Raw genomic sequence first — 12,316 nt, forward strand, 5'->3', positions numbered from 1 at the left:
ATTGTCTAGTTATCACCATTGTTAACAGCTAACCCGAGAATGCAACTTTAAAGAAGGTTTTGTGATTTACACATGAAAGAAGTGAAACTATCACTGTATTCTAACAGATGAAAGGCTTAACAGACAATCAATTTTTCAATGTATAATTTCAGTTACATCACACTGTAAATTTTTGCTATAAATTCTGTGTTAGGATTGAGCCCTCCACTATCACCTGATGAAGGACTGTCGCTCCGAAAGCTAGTGTGCTTCCGATTAAACCTGTTGGACTATAACCTGGTGTTGTGTGATTTTTAACTTTGTACACCCCAGTCCAATACCAGCATCTCCAAATGCTGTAAATAGCGCATGAGGCAAAGACAAAACGCCAATGGGTTCATGCCAGGAGATGATTGATCTGTGAATAAGGTCACTGTTTTATCTTCACAAAGTAAACAAGTTCTTGGCTTCACACTCCTGCTTCAATTGTTCATCAACCACAGTCCACTCCTTTGTTGTGACAACAAGTTTATTCATTCCAATGTCAACAGATTGAATAACCTTGAACTTCTGGCCCTCAGTGAATCTTGCAAGATGTTTGAGGGGAACATGAGAAAACTTGTGGGTCCCTTCTCCCCTTTTTTCAGCCATAATCATGTTTTGTCACTGAATAATAGATGGTTCCAATGACCGAACAAGGTCATTCAGCCCATTGGACTTCCAGAACAATTCAGTGAGTTACACTCTCCCATCCTTTGACTGTAACCCACACAGTTCATCCCTCTGCACCATATCCTTGATAAAAGTCACTATTGGTTTTCCTGCCAAAATCTCTTAGGTGCTGCATTCTGGAATTAGATCACTGCGTGAAAACATTTTGCCTCATGTACTTATTGGTTCTTTGTCAGTGATCTAGTTCTCCACTCTTCCACCAGCAGGAACAGTTTCTCTTTACTCACTCTGTTTAAACTCTGCATGATTTTGAATATTTTATCAAATCTCCTCTAAGCCTCTTCTTTAGGGAAAATAATCTCATTTTCTCCAATTTACTGAAGTCCCTCAAACCTCCAACTACTCTCGTAAACCTTTTCTACCCTGTCTCTAAAGACTTCACATCCTTCTTAAATTGCTGTTCCTGGAATGGATCACAATACTCCTGATGAGGTTGAACTAATGTTTGATAAATATCCATTGTAATTTGTTTTATTTTATATATCAACCCCAAGATCCTGGATGGCTTTCTAAGTCAGTTTTTCAACCTTTGGTGTCAACTTCAATGTCTTGTGTGCAATTTTGATGTCTACTTACTGCTAGCAACTCTTTAGAATTGTACCTTTAGTTTAGATTACATTTCCCCAAACATCCTACCAAAATGCATCACTTCATCCTTCTCTGGATAATTTTCATCTGCTACCTGTCTGCCCATTCCATCAATCTCGTTTTCTTATTTTTTGACTCAAGCTTTGAGTCCAGCTCATTAAATTTGATCACAAAAATCTCTGGTCTTCCCTGGCGGAGTGTGTTGCATACTTTCCTTCAGTATGAAAAACAAACATTTATTGATAATCTCCTTCTCAGCTCACAGTGAATTTTGTTAAAGTTCTTTTCACTCAAATTAATCACTGAGCTGCCCTTAACACCATTTGATATCTTGTTGTCCACTCCAAATCTCATCCAAAATCCCTGTGACTGTGGAATAATTTGCTTTTGTTTTAGTTTTGACTTCAAGTTTGGACACCACTCCTCTGGCCTTACAAAAAACAGTAATAATTGCAAATTGTGCACTTTCAGCATACGGTTATTTAGCAGTATAGAGCTTGAATCTGACTGATAAGTGAGACATGTAGCTGAAGCTTTTTGTCTTACACTTGTCAGGACAATGACAAAGAAGATCTAATTCTAAATGTTCATAATAATTTTACAACAGAAGGAAAGGGGTTGATTGTTTGATAAGACAACTCTGATTGTATGAGGGGCTTCCTCTTTTTAACACAGTGAGGATATACGCTCGACAGGAGTATTTTAGACAAAAGTTGACACTGAGCTAGTGAAAGATATATGTGGCCAACAGCTTGATCAAAACATTTCTTCAAGATGAATTGAGAAGTAGAGCTGTTTGCAAAAGGAATTTCAAAGCTAAGGTTATTGGAATCTGATGGCATAAATAATTGATGTATAGAGGGATTGCTAGCAATCTTATTACTGAACCAGCAAACAGTCATTTCCAGCAATTCTGGAAATTTGTCTAGAACTCTGGATCTGCTGAGCTTGTGATTAGCTCAAGGCACAAACTCATCTGTTTACCCAGAGAACAAACGTCTGTTGCTTCTAGATTTTGTCACCATAATTTTTATAATCCCAGAAGTGACTATATACATCTCCTGCGTTCTCATTGCTAGGGGAAACCTTCCTCTGTGCAATATCTGGAAGGAGACCTTTTTGATGCTGATCTCGAAAAAGCCTCGATCTAAATTGCATGTTTGCGCATTTTAAAGATTATGAATTTCGTTTTTCTTTTTCTTTTCTTGACTCTCTTCAGTTGCATGTCTTCTTTCAAATCTTGCCTCTCGGGTGCCCTGCCAACTCAGATCTCCATCCCAACCCATCTGTGCAACTGGACCTTTCTATTCTATTGGCACCAACTCAGGCTTGACTGCCTCATATAAACTGGAATCCTCTGGGTGGCTGCTCAAGGCATTTGCCATTGACTTATATCAAACAGAAACCTCATTGCCTAATCCTAGTGTCTCTTCAAACTTGGCAGTCAATGTATCTGCTGAGGGCTAATCTTGCTGATCGGCTTCTTCAGCTCTCATCACTCCAATTGCATCTCCCACCAGAAACTCCATTCAGCTGTGTAACAGAACCTTGCCATCCATGATGGATAATTGCACCAACATCATGACCTCAGTAAAACATGGGAGGTGATTAGTTCTGCTGCAACTGACTGTGGTTTGTTACACCTGTCACAGAGTGTTTAATGCTTCTATCGAGCAAAGAAACTGCGAGTTGACTATTAATAATAATAAACAATAATATTTATTTATTTTATACAATTATTACTATAACAACAAAACAACAGCTGCTGGGTCAGTTACAGACTGTCTGTAGCTGCAGTCTGTCAGCATTCTGCAGGATGGTTTATTAACACAGTCACTTTGGTCATGGTTTGTCTCAAGTTCCCAGCATGCCTCAGTTATTGTCCATTTTCATAAGTGAGCGGCCCGTCCGGCCACAGTCGCTCCTCTTGATCCGGAATGTGAAGCGTGATGGGTCACATGATCACAGACCAACTTCTACCTGGTGACTCCACGATCATCCAGGCTCACGCAAAGCACAACATACACTTAAACAACAAAACGTTTGCAGGTAGCAGATTAAAATCACACCTAACTACGATCAAGCAAAATCATCAAACTATATCTAAATGGAGTGTCATTATTTGGATTTTACGGCTGATCAAACATAAATTAAATTAATAAAATAATTTAAAATAAATAAGACAATTGAGAAACAAATAAATACATAGAAAAATTCAGAATAAAATGGAAAAATCAAGCAAATGTTATAAAACCAGAAAACATTTTATACAAACAACATGATGACTAATATTTACTAGGCTAACAAATATTTATCCTGGTCTGTTCTGTGTTTCTGGTGTGTCATTTCCGGTGTTGGTGATAATCTCGATAAAGTAACTCTTGATTATATTCTGCATGATGATGGTTGTCCTGAAGAGAGATCAAGGTTCTTTCTGATATTATCCTTATTTAATATTTGAATAGTTTTGAACTAAGGTAATGCATATGCCCTAACACACCACCTTCCTACGTTTTATGAAGGGAATAGGAGTGTCACCCCATGTGGAATGTTAATTTGACCTGATAGACTCCAACCTCGGTTTCCAGTGGGAGGGGTTAGGGTGTTTTAAATAGTTTAACCATGGAGTGGTCAGAAAAAAGTGAAATGATGCTGTCATCATGAACAATGAATTAAGTGTAAAGACAAAGTGGTCCTTGTCACCTACGAAGGAAATTTGAAGATGAAAGTGAGACTGTCGATGTGACCCTGGGCAGAATTTTATATGGAGCTTATATCCAATGAACAATGCTAGCGAAACCAGTTACTTCCTAACTTGGAGATGCCAGTGTTGGAGTGGGGTGTATAAAGTTAAAAATCACACAACACCAGGTTATAGTCCAACAGGTTTAATTGGAAGCACTAGCTTTCGGAGCAACGCTCCCTTATCAGGTGGTTGATGAAGGAGCAATTAAACCTGTTGCTCAATAACCTGGTGTTGTGTGATTTTTAACTTTGTACAGGTTACTTCCATCAGGGAGAATGTGCAAACTCCACACAGGAGGCTGGAATCAGCATGTACAGGAATAAGAGTTGGTCCCACTGGGACTGCAGAGACGTGTGAAATGTGTGTGGGTTCAGACCATCAGAAACAGTTGCACCTCACCTTTGGTGGCTGTGATGAGCTGTTTCATCACCTGCATTCATCAAATGTTGTGAATCTTCAGACTCTGGGAGGGTGGCAATATTGTATCCTTCCAGTTCGCACATCCATCTCCTGTCATTCTCTCTAGCGGAAAGACCCTGAATGTTGGATGTTACCATTTGATGGTCTGGGTCAGTCTGTTTGTCTCTGGTCTCTGGTCTGTACCAGCCTTTTAGTGTTGTCACATTAATATGTTGTGGACATGTCATCAGAGATCTGAGTTAGAATGAGAGAGGGCTGTTGATTTTCCTGTCTGTCAGGGAGCTATTGGGGAGTTCTGTCGTGTCTGGACTGTTGGGAATGTGTAACATGTCTGTGCTGTCAATCACTAGCGAGTTGCTTCAATTTGTTGAAGATTCCCCCTTAAAATAATTAAGTCGTCTGGGGGTCCCTTGGGCGTTGAAGTTGCAGTCGGTTGCAGTGATGGGAGAATAAAACTTTCATTAGGGGTGCAGTCTGACTGAGAGGATGTGTGGGGGAGTGTCCTTAATCTTGTCACTTGCTCTAGGGCAGTGTCATCCACCAAACATATACCTAGGTGGTGAGAGTGGCTGTGTTGTGTGTGCCATAGGCTTTTCATTGGCTTTCAGGGTAGCAGCTGGTCTTTCCTGTGGCTAGTAGAACCTTGTATATGAGGGACTAGCCTTATTCACCACAGTGTGTGCTCCTGAATATTTAGGGGAGAGAAAGGAACCAGGATTGTATATCTGTGGCATCACCTGCTGTGCCATGGGATATTCGACAGGGTTAACTTTACTGTGGAAGGGAGCTCACTTTCCTTTTAGTCCCTAACCTGACAGCTGCTGCTAACTGAGGTGGCACAGTGGCACAGTGGTTAGCATTGCTGCCTCACAGCGCCAGGAACCCGGGTTCAATTCCAACCTTGGGTGGCTGTCTGTGTGGAGTTTGCACGTTCTCCCCGTGTCTGCGTGGATTTCCTCCGGGCGCTTCGGTTTCCTCCCACAGTCCAAAGACGTGCAGGTCAGGTGAATTGCTCATGCTAAATTGCCAGTAGAGTTAGGTGCATTAGTTAGGAGGAATGGGTCTGGATGGGTTACTCTTCGGAGGGTCGGTGTGGACTTGTTGGGCCAAAATATAGGCCTGTTTCCACACTGTAGGGAATCTGATCTATCTGAATGGCCTCGATGTTCTCGAGGAGCTGCTGTATGGCTTTCTCATGGGGGAGGGCAGTGCGAGACTGAACAGGCGGTCGACTCCTTTCATGAGTCGGCCTGTCATGAGGGTGTGGTGGGTATACCCTGGGGGTCACGTACCATCATGAGGACAAATGGAAGCACTGTGTCCCAGGTTTTATTATTCTGCTGCACCATCTTCCTAATCATCCCTTTCAGGGTGCGGTTCAACCTTTCCACGATCCCGCTGGATTGAGGGTGGTATGCAATGTGGAATTTCTGCTTGATACCAAACATTGTCATCACGTTCTGCATGATTTGGCTGGTGAAATGGGTTCCCTGCTCTTACTCGCTGCTGCGGGGTAGGTCCCACCTCGTAAATATCTGTTGTGTTAGGGTTTGTGTGGTCATTTTGGCCATATTTGTCCTAATTTGAAAAGCCAGAGCCCATTTTGTAAATGTGTCTATCATGAATAGAATATAGATAAATCTGTTCCCACATACTGGAAGGGGACCGATATAATCAATTTGTAGATATGTTTGGGGCCCTTCCACTGAACGGTGTGCCTCAGTTCTCCTTGTTGAATGAACCTGCCTGGATTGTTGTGGGCAAACACCAGACAGTTCCCTATGTAGTGTGCTATATCCCTGTGTAACTCAGGCCACCAATACAGTTCTTTCAATTGTTCAGTAGTGGCCTCTATTTCCTGGTGCCCATATCCATCATGGTATTGATATACCATTTAATTCCTGTGTTGCATTGGAACTACATAGACTTATGCTTTTAACACAAATCCACCCCAGGTATCTCTCCTTTTAGAATTAGAATTAGAATCACGACAGTATGGAAACACGCCCTTTGGCACTACAAGTCCACACCGACTCTCCGAAGAGTAACCCACCCAGATCCATTCCCCTACCCTATATTTGTCACTGACTAATGCACCAGCCTACACATCTCAGAACACTAAGGGAAGTTTAGCATGGCCAATTCACCTGACCTGCACACCTTTTGGAATGTGGGAGGAAACCAGAGCACCCAGAGGAAGCCCACGCAGACACGGAGAGAATGTGCAAACTCCATACAGATAGTCCACCAAGACTGGAATCGAACCTGGGTCCATGGCACTGTGAGGCAGCAGTGCTAACCACTGACCCTCTCGGCCGCCACATTTAGCACAATCCTCTGGATGAACTCCTTCCACAATCTATTTTAAGGAATTATCGCAGTGTTGTGCTTGCCTATGGTTCCTCTGTGTTGGTTTGGCTGACAGTGACTGCATCAGCCTGTTCACCTCTGGGTAGAGAGAGTGAGGCCTGCAGATGATAGAGATCAGAGTTGAGAGTGTGGTGCTGGAAAAGCACAGCAGGTTAGGCAGCGTCCAAGCCTTAATTCCTGATGAAAGGATTATGCCTGAAATGCTGATTCTCCTGCTCCTCAGATGCTGCCAGACCTGCTGTGTGTTTCCAGCACCACACTCTCGACTCTGCTCACCTCTGGGTGGCTGCCAGAATTCTCCTACATGAACACCTCCCTTAACTAACTAACTAACTCATCTGCTCCATGGTTACCAGCTGGGGATGCTTGTGGTGGCTTCTAACTTTAATTATGCCAAATTTCCTTCCATCAACAGCCTGCAGTACATACTTTAATGAGGGGGCTGAAGCGAGGGGTTTTCCATTGGCAGGAATAAAACCTTTAGCTTTCCATAGTGGTGAAAATTCAGTGAGGCTGTTATACACACACACACACCATATATCTGCGGGTGAAGGGAACTAATCGGGGTGGCTGACTACGTCAGCTACAGCTATTTGTTCCACAGCTTGGATACTTTGATGGCTGGGGAATTTGAAAGCTACTTCAACTAGTGGCTGTCCTTGAATGTCAGTCATGGAGATCCACAGCCATGATCCAACTGCCATCCTCTACGGTGGAGGTTCCATTGACTAGGTTTTGACGGCGGAGTTTGCCTGCTTATCACTTTGTCTGATTCCTGATTGTTTCTCAAACTGCTTTGGTCTAAAAGGGCTGGTGGGGTGTTTAGTGGCTATGATTTGGCAGTCATGTGGGTCTCCTCCATAATTAAGGTTATCGGCTGGGAAGGTGGGCACCTTGGTACGTCTGACCTCAATGTCCCAGTCTTGAAGCAGCAGAGTCCATTGTACGGCTCAAATCTGGATCAGTGAGCCATCTCTGATTCAGCAGGAGCTGGATTGGAGTGTGCTCAGTCAGTATGGTCAGTGGGTTTAAACCAATGATAGAGTCAAATTACTGGACTGCCCAACACACTGTGAGGAGGTGTCATTTGCACATGGAAAACCCTTGCTCTACAGGCTGTAGGACTGTGGAGGGGTAGGCCACTGAGCATGGCCTAACGTGCTGCCCCTGCAGTAGAACAGCAGCTATCATCTAATCTGTGGCTGCAATTTCTAGGGTGTGTGGTAAGTCAGGGTTAAGAACGAGTAAGGCAGGTGCTCTTGCAAGGGAGTGTTTTAAATTAGTGGTGCTGGAAGAGCACAGCAATTCAGGCAGCATCCGATGAGCAGCAAAATCGACGTTTCGGGCAAAAGCCCTTCATCAGGAATAAAGGCAGAGAGCCTGAAGCGTGGAGAGATAATCTCCATGCTTCAGGGTCTCTGCCTTTATTCCTGATGAAGGACTTTTGCCCGAAACGTCGATTTTGCTGCTCATCGGATGCTGCCTGAACTGCCGTGCTCTTCCAGCACCACTGACCCAGAATCTGGTTTCCAGCATCTGCAGTCATTGTTTTTACCTCTGTGTTTTAAATTAGTTACTGCCTTTGTCTGATGGGACGTCGAATTCCAAGCAGTGTTCTTTTTCAGCCACTCTCAGGGGGGTCTGCTTTGGTAGTGAACTCATCGATGTGGTTCCTGCAGTATCCCACTAACTCTAGGGAAGATCAGAGCGCACTAACATCTCGAAGTAAATGGGAGTTGCACTATCGAATCTATTCACTTTTGGTTTATCTCTCTTTTCCCAAGAATGTAACCCTAGGCAGTAGAATTTGCAACTTCTTTGGATTTATTTTGCATCCTAGCACATGTGACAGGTCGAGCAATTTGTTGAGGAGCTGAATGTGCTGCTCCCTTGTTTCCACGTGTAGGAATAGGTCGTTACATATTGGATTAGGCAGTCAGGCAGGCAAACCTTTCCAGTCCCTTGGCTAATCGTCTCTGGAAAATCGAGGGTGAGTTATGGAACCCTTGGGGTAGACACGTCCAGGTATACTGCTGTTCCTGGAAGGTAAATGTGAATTTGTACCCAGGGTATGGATCAGAAGCCATTCCTGTGAAGTACTTTGTTTATGGGGCTTGCTCCGTTATTGTGGCTGGACTGGTGGCTGCTGTTGGTGCACTGAGAGAGAGTGACTTTATTAAGCTCCCGATAATCAATGGTTAAAAGCCATGAACCACCTGGTTTCCTGACCAACCAAATTGGAGTATTATTAGTGGAGGCTACAGATCTCAGCACTCCTCGCTGTAACAGCCTGTCAATCATCATGGCTCCCTCCCCCTCTGCGTATCTATTGTCTTTGTGGTTTCGGGTCAGGCCCCTCAATTATCACCTCTCCCAGGATACGCCCACAATCATGTTTTATGCTGGGCGAATACACCTTTGTGTTTCACATTGACCTTTCTGATAGCTGGATCCTTGGCCATTGTTAGGGGATTGAATGCCCCTATTGTGCTGAATTGATTAGCATACCTTCCTGTTGAAATGATAGGTGGGGCATTGCTAATATGCAGATATATAATGGTTCTAAAATCAGATTGCACCTGGTCATGTAATCAATCTCAAAGATAGGGGAAGGTTGACTATAATAGCAGGGAGCTGGCATTAATGTCACCCAGTTTAAATTCTATCGGTTCAGTAACATACCCCTCTTGTACAGGCCAGTAAACCCACTTAAAACAATAGTCCCAGTGGTCCACCAGAGTAGATCATTAAATCTCAAGGTGTTCAGGGATGTATGGGAACCTCTGTACCTCAACAAAATTCTGCAGGGTGGCCTCATACCTCACCATTCACTAGTGGTCTACCTACATTATCCCCCTTTGTGTTGCAGACACACACTGAGGAGGGAGAAGCCTGACAACATTGTGCACATGCCTTGTAGGTTGCGACTGGGGGATACATGGGTTGGCTAGTGTCTACGGGGCGGCACGGTAGCACACTGGTTAGCACTGCTGCTTCACAGCGCCAGAGACCCGGGTTCATTTCCCGCCTCAGGCGACTCTCTGTGTGGAGTTTGCACATTCTCCCCGTGTCTGCGTGGGTTTCCTCCGGGTGCTCCGGTTTCTTCCCACAATCCAAAAATGTGCAGGTTAGGTGAAATTGGCCAAGCTAAATTGCCCGTAGTGTTAGGTGAAGAGGTAAATGTAAGGGAATGGGTCTGGGTGGGTTACGCTTCGGCGGGTCAGTGTGGACTTGTTGGGCCGAAGGACCTGTTTCCACACTGTAAGTAATCTAATCTAATCTAAATCTAATCTAACGGGAGTTGGTGATTCTGTCTGTCACCTCTTGGTCCTGCTGTGGTCGGTAGTCTGTGTAGCTCTACATTCCCGCTCACAGTGTCCTGTGCACACATAGTGATAGCACTGCCCTGGCTGCCACATGTTCCTCTGTTGTGCCCCTTTATCTCTCCCTGTGGCTGTGTAGGGTGGAACTGGGTTCCTTTGGTAAGCGTTCCCCCTTCAACCTTCAGTCCTCCACACCGGACCCTAGTTGGAGGTTCGGAAAGGAAGCGTTTTCCTTCCTTTCTCTGTTTTGCTCTTGTTTAGTTCATGGGTTTCTTTCTTCCATACCGGAGACATTCTCCTCAGAACCCATGCCTCATCATGGCTTGGCTCTGCAGGATCAAAGTTCACACAGGCCTTCCTGCTCTCCTCAGCGGCATGGAAAACTAAAGTCCGAGCCCAATTAGCTGGGTCAGCCTCTGATAACTGAGCCCTGGTTAAGTCTCCGTAGATTCCTGAGAAGTGCACCCATAAATGACTGGCAGAGGCAGTCGGGTGTTGTCCCTACTTTTGCCTACACTTGTTTAACCTATCTACAGGGTCTCCTTTATTGTACCCAATTGCTGTTAGGATCGCCTTGTTGATATCGGCAAGGGAGCCTTCTCTACATTTAGTGGGGCTGGGATTGCAGACTGCACTGACTGGCTCAGACACGTTGGCGATGAGTTTTACTTCCTCTCTATCATCTAATCCATGTAAAACCTTGCATTCCCTGACCCTTTCAAAGAATGTAAATGGATCAGCCAATGGCTCAAATTCCAGAATATCTTTGGTGATTTCTGCGAATTGTAAATGGGATGGTGTATGCTATCGCTGGGGCATTGGTCTTTCAGTGATAATCGGGTTCATTGTGACAGGGGGTGTCCCCAGGGGACACTGAAGGAGTTGACTCCTCTGGGAAGCGTGAGTGCAGGCCCCAATTCTCTGTGCACATGGCGTACTGCTGCATGTCTTCTCTGAGCTCATCCCAGTCTATCTCCTGTCCTTCTCCTGACTCTTCCATTTCCCCATATGCGCACGTTATTCTGTTACGGATTGAGAGTTGGGCTTTTAACCTCTCAATCTCCTGCAGACCCTTAGTGTGCTCTGAAGCTGCCTGTTTCTTCTGCCTCTCCGCCTGGTGCATCACCTTTACTGCTGCTTGTGGATCTGCACATTTACTTCTTAACTGCCTCACTTCATTCTCAGTGACCACTTTAGCTGACACTATGAGCTGTGTTGGTATGTTGGTATGTTCTTTCACACGGGAATTGGGAACTGCTCTATGTGTAATAGGTTTGCCTGATTTCTTTGGCCCTGAGCTGCATTTCTCAGTTTTAACTCCATGATTTTCCTTCTTGCATCCGCTAATTCTTTACGGATTGTTTCCAATTCCTGCTCCATCTCTAACAATTGTCCCAGACAGCACATCTTTGCTGTAGCCTTTTCAAATTTGGAATCCTGTTTTCCTTGAATTTTCCTAAAATCCTTCCAATATTTTTGTCCTAGGTTTCCTGGTCCCATTTCATCATTACAACAAAATTCTGCCCACATTGGCCAATTTTTCTTATTGCTTTAGTTTTTTTCCCCATATGGGACAATTTACTGTGGTGCTTTTCTCTGCCATTCTCAATTAACTAAGGGGTATAGGGGTTGGATCCTACTGAGGGTATGGTTTTCACTATGTTCTGGTCCTAATCCCACTGGGTTTATTCTGACTTTCTGTGTTTTACCTCACATATCCCACTAAGCATCACACAACCCCACACACACGCGCGCACACACACACTCACACACAGACACAGTCACACAAACTCTCACACACAGCCACTCTCACACACAGAGACACACACACACTCTCACACACACATGCGCACGCACACACACATAGACGCACACTCACACACAGACACTTGCACAGAGACACACACACACTCTCACACACACATGCGCACGCACACACACATAGACGCACACTCACACACAGACACTTGCACAGAGACACACACACACTCTCACACACACATGCGCACGCACACACACATAGACGCACACTCACACACAGACACTTGCACAGAGACACACACACACTCTCACACACACATGCGCACGCACACACACATAGACGCACACTCACACACAGACACTTGCACAGAGACACACACACACTCTCACACACACA

The 12,316-nt window shown here is 44.5% G+C and overlaps 1 protein-coding gene across 1 annotated transcript in view; it reads left to right on the forward strand.

The window, feature by feature from the left end:
* LOC122540555 (CMP-N-acetylneuraminate-beta-galactosamide-alpha-2,3-sialyltransferase 4-like) overlaps window positions 1-12,316 on the forward strand; it is a 76,804-nt gene that overhangs the window by 25,395 nt on the left and 39,093 nt on the right. The gene's annotated exons all lie outside the window — the stretch shown is intronic.

This window comes from Chiloscyllium plagiosum, chromosome 35 (assembly GCF_004010195.1).
Source record: "Chiloscyllium plagiosum isolate BGI_BamShark_2017 chromosome 35, ASM401019v2, whole genome shotgun sequence".
Classification (NCBI taxonomy): domain Eukaryota; kingdom Metazoa; phylum Chordata; class Chondrichthyes; order Orectolobiformes; family Hemiscylliidae; genus Chiloscyllium; species Chiloscyllium plagiosum.